The sequence below is a fragment of the Parambassis ranga genome, chromosome 15 (assembly GCF_900634625.1).
Source record: "Parambassis ranga chromosome 15, fParRan2.1, whole genome shotgun sequence".
Lineage (NCBI taxonomy): Eukaryota > Metazoa > Chordata > Actinopteri > Ambassidae > Parambassis > Parambassis ranga.
The window spans coordinates 2,434,634-2,448,252 of NC_041035.1; the positions used below are offsets into that span (position 1 = coordinate 2,434,634).

The following is a 13,619-nucleotide window of genomic DNA, read 5'->3' on the forward strand; positions in this document are numbered from 1 at the left end:
ATACAGAGACGTTTACTCTGTGGAACCTATAACCACAAACACCCTAAACACAGCAGCCTCAAATATTTGAAACAGTAAAATTATCTGCTGGTGTACGGATGGTCAGTGTCACACATATAAAGCTTATAGATGCATTCTGTCAGCTTTAAACATGAACAGTCATTCAATAGATTTCAATTAAAAGCTTAAACATGAGGAACAGACTAAGATGTGATAGGTGATTTTCAAAACAAATCAGAACAACCATAATGAGACCCCCTAACAAAGTCCCTTTGTGCCTAAACCTAAAACAATAGAGAGAAATCCATCTAAAACAGAGACTCAAGTAAAAAGAAACAACTGCAAAAATAGTAACAAAAGCTGACAAGGCCCGAACCCAGATCCCCTGGTTTGACAGATAAACTGACAACTAATGCTCATGTGCATGGCTTGACGTAAGAGGGCCAGGTGTGTGCACAATTTGAGGTGCTGATACTTTAGCACTCACCAGGCAAGGAGGAGCCAAATTACATTTATTTACACCAAATTTAATTAATCAATTTGTCATGTCAGGAGAAACTTAATGCTTGCTGCATTTAGGTGGGGAAAAATATATATGCGTGTGTCAGTAGCAATGAATCCAGTTTGGTCTGTATGTGAGGATATCAAGATCACACCTGTGCAGAACAGAATTTGGTAACACTTTGATTTCCCATCATCGTCACTGGAAGTTCTTCTTCTTAGGTAAATCGTGTTCTAAAAATTCCTAGCTTGCAACCACTCAAAACAGAGACTGTAAAAGCCAACTCATTGTGTTTCCTACAAAATATGTTGTCATTTTACAACAACAGAGGCAGGCACACAGGCACGCTTGAGCCAGATGTTGTGGTGGATCCTGTTTCAGCAGCTGATATGAGCCAGCTGTGTGGAGGCATGCAAACACATACCAGACCTCCCTTTAAGAAACACATGAGTAAGAGGAAAACAGCTTCAGCATCTACATACTGACCCCAAATCCTTTCCACTTCCATCAACAGAGACTTGGAAACCCTAAATCATATGGCTAGACACAGTGTTTTGTATTTGACTCACTGAAGAAAACTGCTGGACCAAACAAGGAAAGCTGCAGCTGGAATTCTTTTTATCCTAAATCTGGAGAGGTGCTCTGAACATATACACATTCTCATGTGCAGGCCAGCATTTACCTGGGAATAGATCAACTATATGTTGTTTTATAGATAATGCTTGCTTTTTCACACATCAAAATTGATCCCTTTATTTCACATTTAATATCATTAGGGCCCGAGCACGAAACGTGTGAGAGCCCTATTGAAATGCAAGTGTTTATTATTATTATCGGTTATTCTTGGTCCACCCACGGTATCGCGATTTTGACCCCCTGAACGTGCTCAAAAACTCACCAGATTTGGCACAAAATTGTCCCCTGACAAAAATCGTGTGGCCGTCTGGCTCTACCGCACCCCCTAAAGTGTGAAAATGTCCACCGCAACTGCTACAGACTTTAAACTCGGTACACTGATGTATCGCCTTGTGACAAGAAAAAAAGCCTCTTGGACGAAAATTCCACGACATACAGAAAGTCCGCCATTTTAAAAAAAACCACGCCATCTTCCAATTCACACTCCCCACACTCTTTTGCGAGCTCCTTCTAGGGGAATTGCCTGATCCGCCTGAAAATTAGCTCTTAAGGGGTAGGGACCAAGAGTTATCAAAAACGTAGCACTTCGTTATACCGTCTGGCTGTGGCGCCGCCACAAAGTTGACCCTTCGCCAACGCACAGGAAATGGATGTATTTGTGATTGTATCTCCCACATACTATACACATACATACATACATACAATCCTATGTGGATTTAAAAAATCAGGCATGCTGAGCCTGTCATTCTGAACAAATTGATATGGTAATGAGCTGATACTCTCATAGCGCCACCTACTGGCAGTATGAATTGTGTTCAGGCTGATTTTCCATGTTCCACACCTCGTATTTCAACAAACTCCTCCTACAGAAATACTCTGACAGACCTGAGATTTTGTCACATGGTTCTGAAGACTTGGCTGAGCAAAAGTTATCAAAAATGCAGCTCGATGCTACACCGTGTGGGCAGGGCAACACCACCATAGAGAAAGCTGCTGTGTTTCTTGATTTACTATTCCTACATTCCTCTGACATCAGCCCCTGTGCACCTTTTCATATCCCCTCATCATCATATGAGGGCGTGGCCATATATGTCTAAGCAGCGCCCCCTAAAATGAGATCTGAGTCCCCGTTTGCCCTACAGACATGGAAATCGGTACATATATGTATCACCTCTAGACAAGAAAAAAAGTCTCCTGGAGGTATCCTCTAAAACGCACAGGAAGTCTGCCATTTTGAAAAAACTGCCATTTTGCTTTTTTCACTCCCCGCACTTTTACGAACTCCTCCTAGGGGATTTGTCCAATCCAGCTGAAAATTGGTTTGTTACTCTTAAGACATTAGGGACCAAAAGTTATTAAAAAATGCAGCACTTCATCATATGGTCTGGCTGTGGCGCCGCCATGAAGTTGACCCTTTGACAAGGAAATGGATGCTTTTGTTGCTGTATCTCCCACATACTTCATCCTATGTGGATAAAACTTTACAGACATGCTGAACATCTGACTCTGCACACACTGATATGGTGCTATGCTACAGTCACTGTGCCACCTACTGGCTGGAGGACCTGTCTTTTCTATGTGTGTGTTGTGGTGTACTCTTCTGCATACAGACCACTCATGCCACTACAGGGGGGAGAGAGGTCGTGGGATGATAGGGGAGGTGGCGGCTGCTGGTCCCGCGGACTACAAGGATTGCAAGAGCCTGTCATTGCTACTTGCAGCTTTAATTTAAATTCAGTTTGTTCTTACAGTGTAAATAGAAAGTTCCCACTTTTAAAAAAGCATATATAATATCAGCAGATGTAAGCCAACCTAAAAAACATCTAGACATGACTGTATCTTTCTCCAAACTGTCACACATTTATGTTTGTTTTCATATGTTATATATTACAGTGCATAAATGTGCTGTAATGTAACAAATAAACAGATTGTGGAGGCTTTATTTATGTTGGTAGGGAGTACGAGTACACGAGTATTGTGTTTTTGTAAACCTTGGACATGAAGAAATTGCCTGGAATATTTTTCCCCAAAGGATGGCTGAGGTCAGCTAGATTCAGTGTAAGGAACTGACATAAAAATGTATAAACCCCAATGAACTGGAGTAATGTTATATAGAAGAGTGGGCCAAAATCCCTCATCCCTATGATGATTCCCCCCTTGAATCATGGGCAGTATTTACTATTGCCCGCATGTTTTTCCCCCTTTGGTTTCATTTTTTGCTGAATAATGACACTGTGAAAAAAGTAGTTTTTCATATAAGGTTGTATTTGCCTCAACCCACAACGATCAGCTGTATTAGTTTTTACACATAAAAGAAAGAACATTTTGAACATGACTGTAATGTAACTGTGAGGCCTGTTGCTGGTAGAGTAAAGAAGAAGATGAAACTTTTCAAAAGAAAAAAATCTGAATAGATTTCCCTGTTTTTTACTGGCATGTACATGCATGCAAGGTTGAGAAACCTAGACAGGAACAGGTTTATTTCCTGAAAAGCAACATATGACACAAACTGACAGAAGGTATGCTACCTTAAGTTTTTCCATCTACTGGCTCCTCCTTCTCTCCCTACAAATCTAAATGGGGGTTTCTGCTGGGTCAAGCTCTCTTGTCAAAACAAAGCTGTAGAGTTGGAGTTGTTTTGGTTAGAATTAGGTGTGTGTGTGTGTGTGTGAATGATTCAGAGTGCAGACCTGGTAAACAGGAAGGGTACTGTGGTTGTCAGTCAATGAAAAGTAAACACTTGACTGCCAGTTGTCCAGTTATATGCTAAATAGTACTTGACTCACACAGACTGCATATTTCATGCTAAAGAAACTAACAAATATGCTTTTAAAAGGACCAATTCATGCATATCTGCAAATCAAAATTAGCTTTAGGTTTTACTGTGGCTTCAAATGGCCAAAGCTCAAACAAGTGCTGATGTAAGCACTTGAGAAGCCAACAATCTATTGTCAGACCTCAATAAACCACCTAATATTCAGTCAGCTTTCAGTCGTCATTCGTACTCGGGTACTCTCATAATGTAGTACTTTGTTCCAGGTCTGCATAAAGGTTTTATTACTACTATTACTACAGAATATAATACATCAAGAGTATTATTCTTACTCTGAATAAATTATTCTTAATTAAATATGGCCACAAAATATCAGATGCACCCCTGTTTTGAACTAAGCTGAAATTATAACACTAAGATCTGATTAACATAAAAACTGTCTGGAGGAGTTACACAGCATTGTGAAGCAGTAATGACCCATTTTAAGCCCAGTCTAAATCTATCCATTTACTATATTCTCCTTTCTACTAGACAGGAAATAAAGGGCAAACGTTAGTGGAATCTTGGCCTAATGAAGTGGTTTGGCTGCATCTATGAAGAACTAAACGCCTCATTCATTCCATTAGCTGAATTTGCTGTTATATACTTAGGGAAAAAACTTTCTGATTGCAGTCCATACAAACAAAACCAATAAATTCTACAGCAACTCTGCCCCCTTACGCTACATCTTTATCTGAAACTGGAGTGTGGTCCAGCTGGCTTGAAACAAAGGGGCTGTCTGAGTATATCTAAGACAAGTGGGGATTTGGAAGTTGCTTTTTAAACAGTTGTTCCTCACATATGTTCATGGTGTTGCACTCATACACACAACAGTGACAGACAGAGTGTGAACAGGGATACATTTCAGTCTGTGTTGTATTTGCACTGCTTAGAAGGAGTTTTAGACTATTTGTCTGTTATGGTAAGGTAGAAAAAGCTCTAACAGCTACCACATTAGAAAAGCAAGGGGGAGTGGGGTTTCTCCTTTATCACAGTCTGACAAGCACTTGGTATGAAGTACATTAAAGGCTGTAGCAACAAAAGAAATAGAAACAGCCATTGTTTTAAAATTGTCAATTACATTTGTGAGTTGTATAAATTCATAAGTTATGTCATTCCAATATTTACAAACTTAACAAACATTGGCTTTGTGTTAAAGCTCAGTGCTGCCTTTGGTTACTGCTGCTTGTCTGAGCCTGTCTGATATGACATGAGCCAACAGGTTACTGAGGCTTAAGGCTGTTCCATACTCCGCGAGACAAAGAACGCGCTCCACGGGTGGTAGGAGATACAAAAAAAAGGTCTTTTCCGCACTGAGGTACCACACTCCGCGAGACGCGTGTGTGCAGAACTCCTCATACGGCCCGCCCACTAAACTATAAGGAAAGACTTTACTGAGTTTTTTAACACACCACAAGGACTTGTGCCATGGCAAGAGGGCATTATACAGAGAGGGGGCCTGCAACAGCGTGAGATGTCCGGCGATGAGTTGTGAAAATGCGACATTAAAAGTAACAATATCAAAAATGCAGTGTTTGTGCCTTTATGACCACATTTGCACATCTACTGTGTTCCAATGTGCCTGCGATACTTCAAACTGTCCAGTGATGAGCTGTGAAGATGCGACATTAAAAGTAACAATAGCAAAGATATACAGACATTGTTAACGAGCCTGTTATGCCCGGGTATGTAGGAGTATATAGAATGGTAATAACAGTCACCATCTGGTATGTGTGAATGTCTGGAGTTATGGGTGACAAATCACCCTGACTTGCCTTTCTTTCTTTCTTTTATTGCTCATCATGCAAAAACGGTATGGTCTTATCTAAATCTGTTGAATCAGTGCTGTTTATACACCTACCTATATACCTGGAGAGGCTCTTGCGCTTCTCCACTTTCATCACGCCCACAATAAATTCCGACCAATCACAGCATGGTTGCCGCACAGCCTTGAAAGACAAAGTTCGGCCCGGACCCTGTGCACAGGAGTGCGGATCAGCGGGCGGTCAGAGACAAAAAATGACGTCATTTTGTGGGCGTAACGTCTGCAGGGGGGAAAAATGTCTTTGTCTCGCGGAGTATGGATCCAGCTTTAGAGTTCACACACATTAAGTCAACCACAAGCAGTTGTGTCACACTTCCGAGTCTCCTTACGTAGCATATAACACTAACTTTCTGACGTGTCAGTGGTCTGTCTGAAAGACAAAATACCATACTTGTCAAGTAAAGGATAGGGTAAAGGATTCACAAATGCACATCCCAAATGAAACTGATATTCACTGCTCCATCACATCATTTCTGTTTACCATTATCATTAGGAAAATCAAGACCCTAAAACTGCCACAAATACACTGAGTTGTTTTTGAGTAGCCCCATGGATTGCTTTACATTGTGGCTAAGTGGCAATAATTATGGTATTCTGGCTAGTCTTTCACCTCTCCTCTGCAATCTGGCAACAGTGTGCAATCTTGTGCCAACAGCAGATAAAGGTGTAGCTGTTGTTACAGCTGCATCCCCCCAGAGGAGGACCGGCTCTGACCCATGTCTGAGCGGAAATTGACTTCCTGGCTTTGCAGGCCCAGTATAGGTGAGGTCAGGTATAGGGATTGATTTAACAATAACAATAACAACTAAAAACTATGTATGATAAGAAAAGTTGTACCCATGTAGTTATGGAGACCACAGATACTCGTGGTGTGCTATACATTGACTTAACCATAGACTATCCTCATTTCTAATTGGTGATGACAGTTCACTGTCTAAAAGACAATTTCATCAAGTGCTTTTCTTCATTAAAATATCTTTATATTGATCATTTATACTGATAATTTTACACTTAATCATGTTGTATTGTCATTTACGATTGATTGTCATTTCAGCTCCTTTGCTGATGCTTCCTTTTTAAACTGGACTGTAAATGAAGATATCAGCTGCTAAATCAACATCTAAACAGGAGACATTTTGTGCTGAAGAGTTTTTACCAGTACCAAGAACTATTGTGTGGTTGCACAAGACACTAAAACGTTAGTCGGTGACATTATTTGCTCACATTTCTTTACTTTTTAATTAATTGATGATGATGATGATGATAATGATGATATATTGAAACAGTACCTTTTCATTTTAATCTGTTTTAGGTTTATGGTTAGGGTTATTCTAAATTATTTTTCTGAATGCAAGATATGCTGCGCTACACAAACCAGCTACCCCTAGTTTATAAATCCAGTAGGGTCATATAGTGCACTAAACTGGAAGCCACAGCTCTATATATGCACCTCCTGACCCTGTCAATAACCACCATTCCTTAGCGCTTCTCCCCCATTTGACAGGATTTCCTGTGGGCTGTGGTGTGACTGGAGTATAGGATGGCAGCTTTTTCTGCCATCTAAAACGCCTCCTGAAAGTGTGTAAAACACATTCCATTTCCCTGTATATTGACTGGGTGTGTCTTTTCTCTGCAGGGCAGAGATTTGTTGCATGGAAAACCATCCACGGTGGTGAAATCAAACCTATGCACAACACATTTCTTGATTGACACAAGAGAAAGTTTCCTGCAGGCACATTTTGTGTAAACTCGCACACACTGACCACTAAGGATTCTGGCAGCTATCAAAGCATTTGCACTGCACACCCTCCACCCTAGTCAACGTCTACACCACCTCAATAAATGTGAAAAACTACACATGGTGGGGCACCCTACAAATGCAAAAAAAATCAAAAAAGGTGCACAATTAATTCCATGTGTGATCTTTAAATGGCTTAAATTATGGCTTTTTGTAGGTTCTTGAGTCAAATTAATGATGCTATGTTCATTTTGCAGGTTATAAGCATGGCAACTACATGTGTACCATAAAAGAGTCCTTTAACTAGCTTAGTGCAATGGTAGTTAACATGAGTGTAAGCCAATGTGTCGTGTTTAACAGGTGAAGGAGTAAAGCTTTATGAACTGTTAATAGTGTCTTGTTGTAGTAGGGCCACTGCCAAGTCCTGATAAGCAGCTGCTGGCCAAAGGGAAATTCATTGCACTTTTTTAATTTAGCAATAGCCGACAAACTCTTTGACCAAACAAGAACACTCATCCCTCAGTGCTTGTTAAAAGTTTGATCACCCAATTTACACACACATTGGCTCAGCAAAGCAGAGAATAGACAACACAGAAAGAAATGCAACAAACATTTCTTGGGTTGTGTGTTAGCAAATTGTCCCAGCAGCTGCTGCTACAAACATGCACCTGGGTCCCCACACCAAGTAAGATGACCAGAATAACAGTTGTTGAGAAAAATACAAGCTATTACCAGCCACACATCACACACAGATATTTATTAGGGCCCTATAAAATATAAAAGTTTGATTTTTTTCCCAAATTCAGTTTTTTTTTCTGTTTTCATTTTTTAGTTTTTGGGAATCTCTTTTTTTTACCTTTAACTCTTATTTTAAAAATAGTGTGTTTTTAATGTAAATGACTAAAATGTACACCCTTCCTCGATATGGTAACATACGGTACATTAACGTGCATCAAATCAAGCAGCAAGTAATAAAACTTTAGTTGAGAGTTGAAAACAACAACCAAACATTTTAAACTTCAGAGACATCACCACTGAAATACATGATTGCCAGCCTCTTTATGTTGAGTTCAGTGAGTGTCTCTCTTGTCTGTAAGAAGAGTTTTGTATTTGCTAAAGCTCCGTTCACAATCAACTGAGCTGATGGAGTAGTAGATGGAGGGGGGAATCGTGCACTCAGGCCTCTCCAGTGGTTAGTATTTTTACGTTTCCAGTCAACAGAGTGTTGACAGAAGCTTCAAAATAACAGCTCACCTGACAGAGAAGTTGTTCAGGAACTGCACAGCTCTGTACTGAAGGGTTAGCATTGAGTTTTGCAGTTTTTTTCGCCGCAGTAGGCAGCCGTTTCACCATGCTTACATTGTTTTGTTTTAAGGGGGAGGGGCTCAGTCTGTGGAAGGGGCTTGTGCCTTGTACGTTCCTCTTCCACACCAAAACAGCATTGCAGTCAAATTATATCAAATCCACGATATTCTGCATTAAAAATACATTCTTACGGCCCTAATTTATAAATAAGGTGAACTGCTTAGGACACTGTGATTCCTCATTTGTAGAAGAAGAATAAACATCATCAGCAGCCACTTGCTTTCATAAGGAGTTGCTATTAGCATACCAACCTTGACAACTAAACTATATTCTAAGGTGAACTTATAGCCATCCTTGGTAGGCTCTTACATTCCTGCTACTAGTCACCAACACTGACCACATTGTTTTACTGGAGGCAGACTAACTTCAGCTTCGAGAGTGTAAAACTGTTTTCCATGTTTATGAAACTATGGCAGAACAAATTATACTGCGGTGACAGTTTGTGGTCATGGCCGTCCTATTTAGTTCTGTGCAACAGTGAGCTGTCCATCTTTTATTTGACATAGGAGATACATTACATGTGCAGGCTTCTCAAGGAAAAAGTGACTGCTTGTGTTGATGTCATGAATCACATTGCTGGTGTTGTTTGAGAGACGGCAGAGGAAGCACATAAGTACACTTCAGAATTTCATATTGCACAATGACATTACACAGAAACAGTAGAATTACTAAAAATACCAATATTTACAGCAAAACGGGCAAAGGTTTTGGAGAATCTTGAAAGCCTGAATATTTTGCAACATCAGTAAAAAACTAAAGCAGCAACATAACCACATTCACAGCACGTTGTTGGTTTCAGCAACAATTTATTACTGCATGTGTGTTTCTTGTTATAATAAAACCCTTTCTGGCAGATACACTCAAATCAACTAGTAAACATTCAATGCTTAATGATGCTTCAATGGAAAGTCTTCAGATTGCTAAACAACCACAGACACAGAGCACATTGTCAAATCATTACTAGCAGACAAAGATGCTCACTTTATGATCTCATCGGTCAAAGCTACTGAACAGGTCTGACAGAATGCTCCAATATGATGACTACCTAATCCAGTATGAGTTGGTGTAGACAATGTACTTTTCTATCAACAACACACTGCAATTATCCTTGCCTGTGTTACTGAAAATTGAACTGCTAGGTACCAAATACCATTCTTTCTGCAACACTACATTATCCCTGCAACTTGTTGAAGGTCAACCAAATCCAAAAAGCACCAAGTGAAAAGCAAGGTGAGAAGTATTTTCAAAACTTCACACAGACAGCAGTTGTTGCTGTATCAGTTATGCAAAGTGCAAAGCTGGAAAAAAAGTGGAAAAGTGTATATGTGTATTGGATAGCCTCAAAGCCAAGTCACCTGCAGCAAACACTGCAATAGTGGTTATCACAATAACAGTAACCAAAGAAAAAAAAGTGCAGAAAAAAATTAGACAATTTTTGGAAAATAAGGTCTTTAAGATACACTGGCATTAACTACACCATTGCGTGAGTCAGAGCCTACTTCTGTCTCATCTGCTTTTTGTTTAATATGACAAGATATAAACTAATTGGTTTAATTCCTAAAAGTAAAACTACTGTTGTTTTGGGAAGAGAAAAAACAACGTTACATATTTTTTGAATGTGGAACCTCAGGGGAGAAATGATTTAATGTATTTTTTATGGCCCTTTCTTTAGCCCATTCAAAGTTTGTTTATCCATTGCAGTGCAAGGCTCACAATGTAACATCAGAAAAATTTCTTGACTCAATCCACATTCCTATAAGCAAGCAAAGCCTTGTCTTTGTCTCTTTATTTTCACTCTCTCTTTAGTTCTTATTTTGCTTCCCTTCATGTTTAACCAGAAATGATCTGTGACATTGAGGTTAACCAATCAGGTTCATGCCCAAAGTCTTCCAGGCTCAGTAGAGTAGGCCCTTTACTTCCCCTGACAGGTAAGTTACAGTGTAAACACCTACAACTCTGCTCTGAAACAGTCCCAAAGTTCCTGCAGTAGAAAAACACTTTTTGCAGAAATTCCTTAGAAAGCTGCTCTCTTACTTCACACTAACAGCGGCAGCAACAACATGACAACTACCAAACAAGCTGATGTTTGAAAAACATCAATCATCTGTGTGCCCTACTCATGACTGTGCAACTCCACCTGAGCAAATACAATGAGCATAACTTTCAAAGGGAGGCGGTCAAACACCAGACCAGGCCACCAGGCTACCAGGCCAGTGCACCCTCCCCTAGAATTCCTGACCTATGATTCAGGTTTGAGGTAGACAACAGCAGTAGTCTGCTTTGGCCCCAACATTGAGCACTAAGCACATTAGCAGATTTCTGAGGAGATTGGAAAACCAGGGTCTTGGCCGGTACCAAGAAATACTTTTGCTTTTTTTGATGTTTCTCCCAGAGGAAAAAAAAAGGTGGGAGAAGATGGATAACACAATGCTACATGGGTAGAGTTACACCCCGAGAACGCAAATGCCTGGCAGCAATCTTTAAACAGAAGTCTAATTACCATGCAAACAAAAGACCGACACACCAATCTGTGAGCGTGGAACAAAAAGGAGTCACCAGTGTACACAAGTGGACTTCTGGGCTGAGCTGAAATATCACACTGCTCACATGTCAACAAATGCTTCAGGCACTAAGAGTTTTGGGGATACGCATGAATTGTTTTCTTGAGATGGTGATTCAGAGCTCATTATATCCGTAATTCTAGCTAATTCCTCTGTTCTCAACATTACTGCTGTGGCATTTGGAAACTAGTATACGTTCTCTAATCGGGGCCATTGTTTCTGCATTACAGAACTTATTCTAACAAAAGACTCAAAGCAAACAACAAAAATACATGGTATGATATGTACATGTGTACAGTACACAATTATAAACGTGTCCTAAAATAAAGCACCCACAGACCATGATAAACAAGGAAAAGCCCTAATAATGAGCTCATCTTGAGCTACTTGCCCTTACACTATGTGGTTTGGATAGATTGACTGACTTCAAGAAAAATCACATCTTATGGTTAGTGTTTCTTCTCCAAACATTTGATGTTTTCATGTGCACTGGTTAAATGCTGAAGTCGTGCGACAGGTGGTGGTAAGTTGAACAACACGTCCCGCAGGATTCCTCTGGCAAAAAGCTTCGGTCACACAATGGATAAAACGCCTCTTAGCGGAGATATATGAGGGACGACATGCACAGACTCACGGTGATCCGCCGGTGCAGAATGTCAACACAAAGGACAGCTGGCCTAACTTTAACGGTACTTACTACTGCGGAGAGAGCGTTACTCCAGGTTCGGCAGAGGAAATCTCAAAAACTCGGACGAGCTGAGGGATATTCAACACCATTATAGCTCCATGTCGAAGTTACTTCCGATTGGTATACTTTGTGAAAGTTAAAAAAAAGTCGGGTTATTGTTCGGGTGAGGAAGGCAAGTGAAGAGAATGAGCTCCCTCCTCCATGGTCCCAAACTCTTCTTCTGGGGAGTTATTACTGTCTTCGTGTAAGAGTAACCACAAGGAAAGGTTACTTCCGTTTCTTTTCAAAATAAAATATCACCCGACCTTAAATAGCCTTCTACGAAACATGTCAACATTAACGTATCTAAACTGTTTTAAATAATAATAATAATAATAAATCTAAACATATGTACAGTGTGCATATGTTTGTATATATTACATTGTGCATTTGGCTCAACGAACCTCCAACCGCCACTCTGCTGACTGTATTATTACACCGTTCAAAATAATAATAAAAACCTTTGAGCCGCATTGGTCGCAATCAATCATGTTCACAGAAATAGAGCGTCAAGATTTCCAAAACATCGCACATTTTTAATTTTAATTTGGTCTGGTGAGGCATCATGACAGGGTCACAAACACCTCCAAAAACGGAACAACAGCATGGAAGTGAGTCATCATATTTTATTATATACACTTGTGGCCCACGTAGTGCCACATGTGAAATTGTGAAAAAGGTCCACCATGCCTGGAATATAAAGACAGAAGAGGTGGTGATATGAATTGTTTCTAAACACTTAAATATATATAAAATACAAAACAATCACAGAGAATCATCAACATGTTTTTTACAAATCAGACTTTCCTTTCATTAAAAATATTTTGACTGAAAGCAATAATCAGGACAATCAAACAATGAATTACAGTTAGAGTTCATAGAAATGTCAAAATAATGGTCCCAATTATATATAGGTGTGTACTAAGCAGATCAATTACTATTCTATTCTTAGAGAGGTCTTGTACAGAATGTACAGAATTAACTAGAACATGAGACTCCAATCAGTAGATTGACTTTCTCTATTGTGAACGGGGCCTTAGAGTCCTCTCTAAAGGAGACTGGTGTCTGGTGAGTCAGAGGACAAGTCTCTAAACCATTAATAAGTGTATAGTGTAAATGATTTTCCATTGGAAACATGCTGTCTTTTTTTACACACTTAACACAGAGCACCAATGGAGCCTAAAGAAACCTCAAAGCTTTGTTTAAAAAAACTTATGTTCTACCTAATTTCCTGTAAACTTTGCCCACAAAAAGTTGTGCATTGTTTCGAAATAAAACTTAGTTTCCTAGAAAGACTATTAACTATTAACTGATATATATGCTGTGTGTGTGTGTGTTGGCAGAATTATTCAGGTCAGCTGAGTGCAAACTCTGTAGAAACAGCCATGCCTTTACATGAGCACATCATGAACTATGAACTTTCATTTCCCTAATATGTAATGCTCGAGTTTAA

General features: G+C 39.7%; 1 protein-coding gene across 1 annotated transcript in view; it reads right to left on the bottom strand.

Annotated features, from left to right (window-relative positions):
- rin2a (Ras and Rab interactor 2a) overlaps positions 1–12,370 on the bottom strand; it is a 34,768-nt gene extending 22,398 nt beyond the window's left edge. The window contains exon 1 of the mRNA XM_028422766.1: positions 12,137–12,370. The gene's annotated coding sequence lies outside the window, so the exon portion shown is untranslated. The remainder of the gene's footprint in view (positions 1–12,136) is intronic.
- Positions 12,371–13,619: the final 1,249 nt, after the last annotated feature.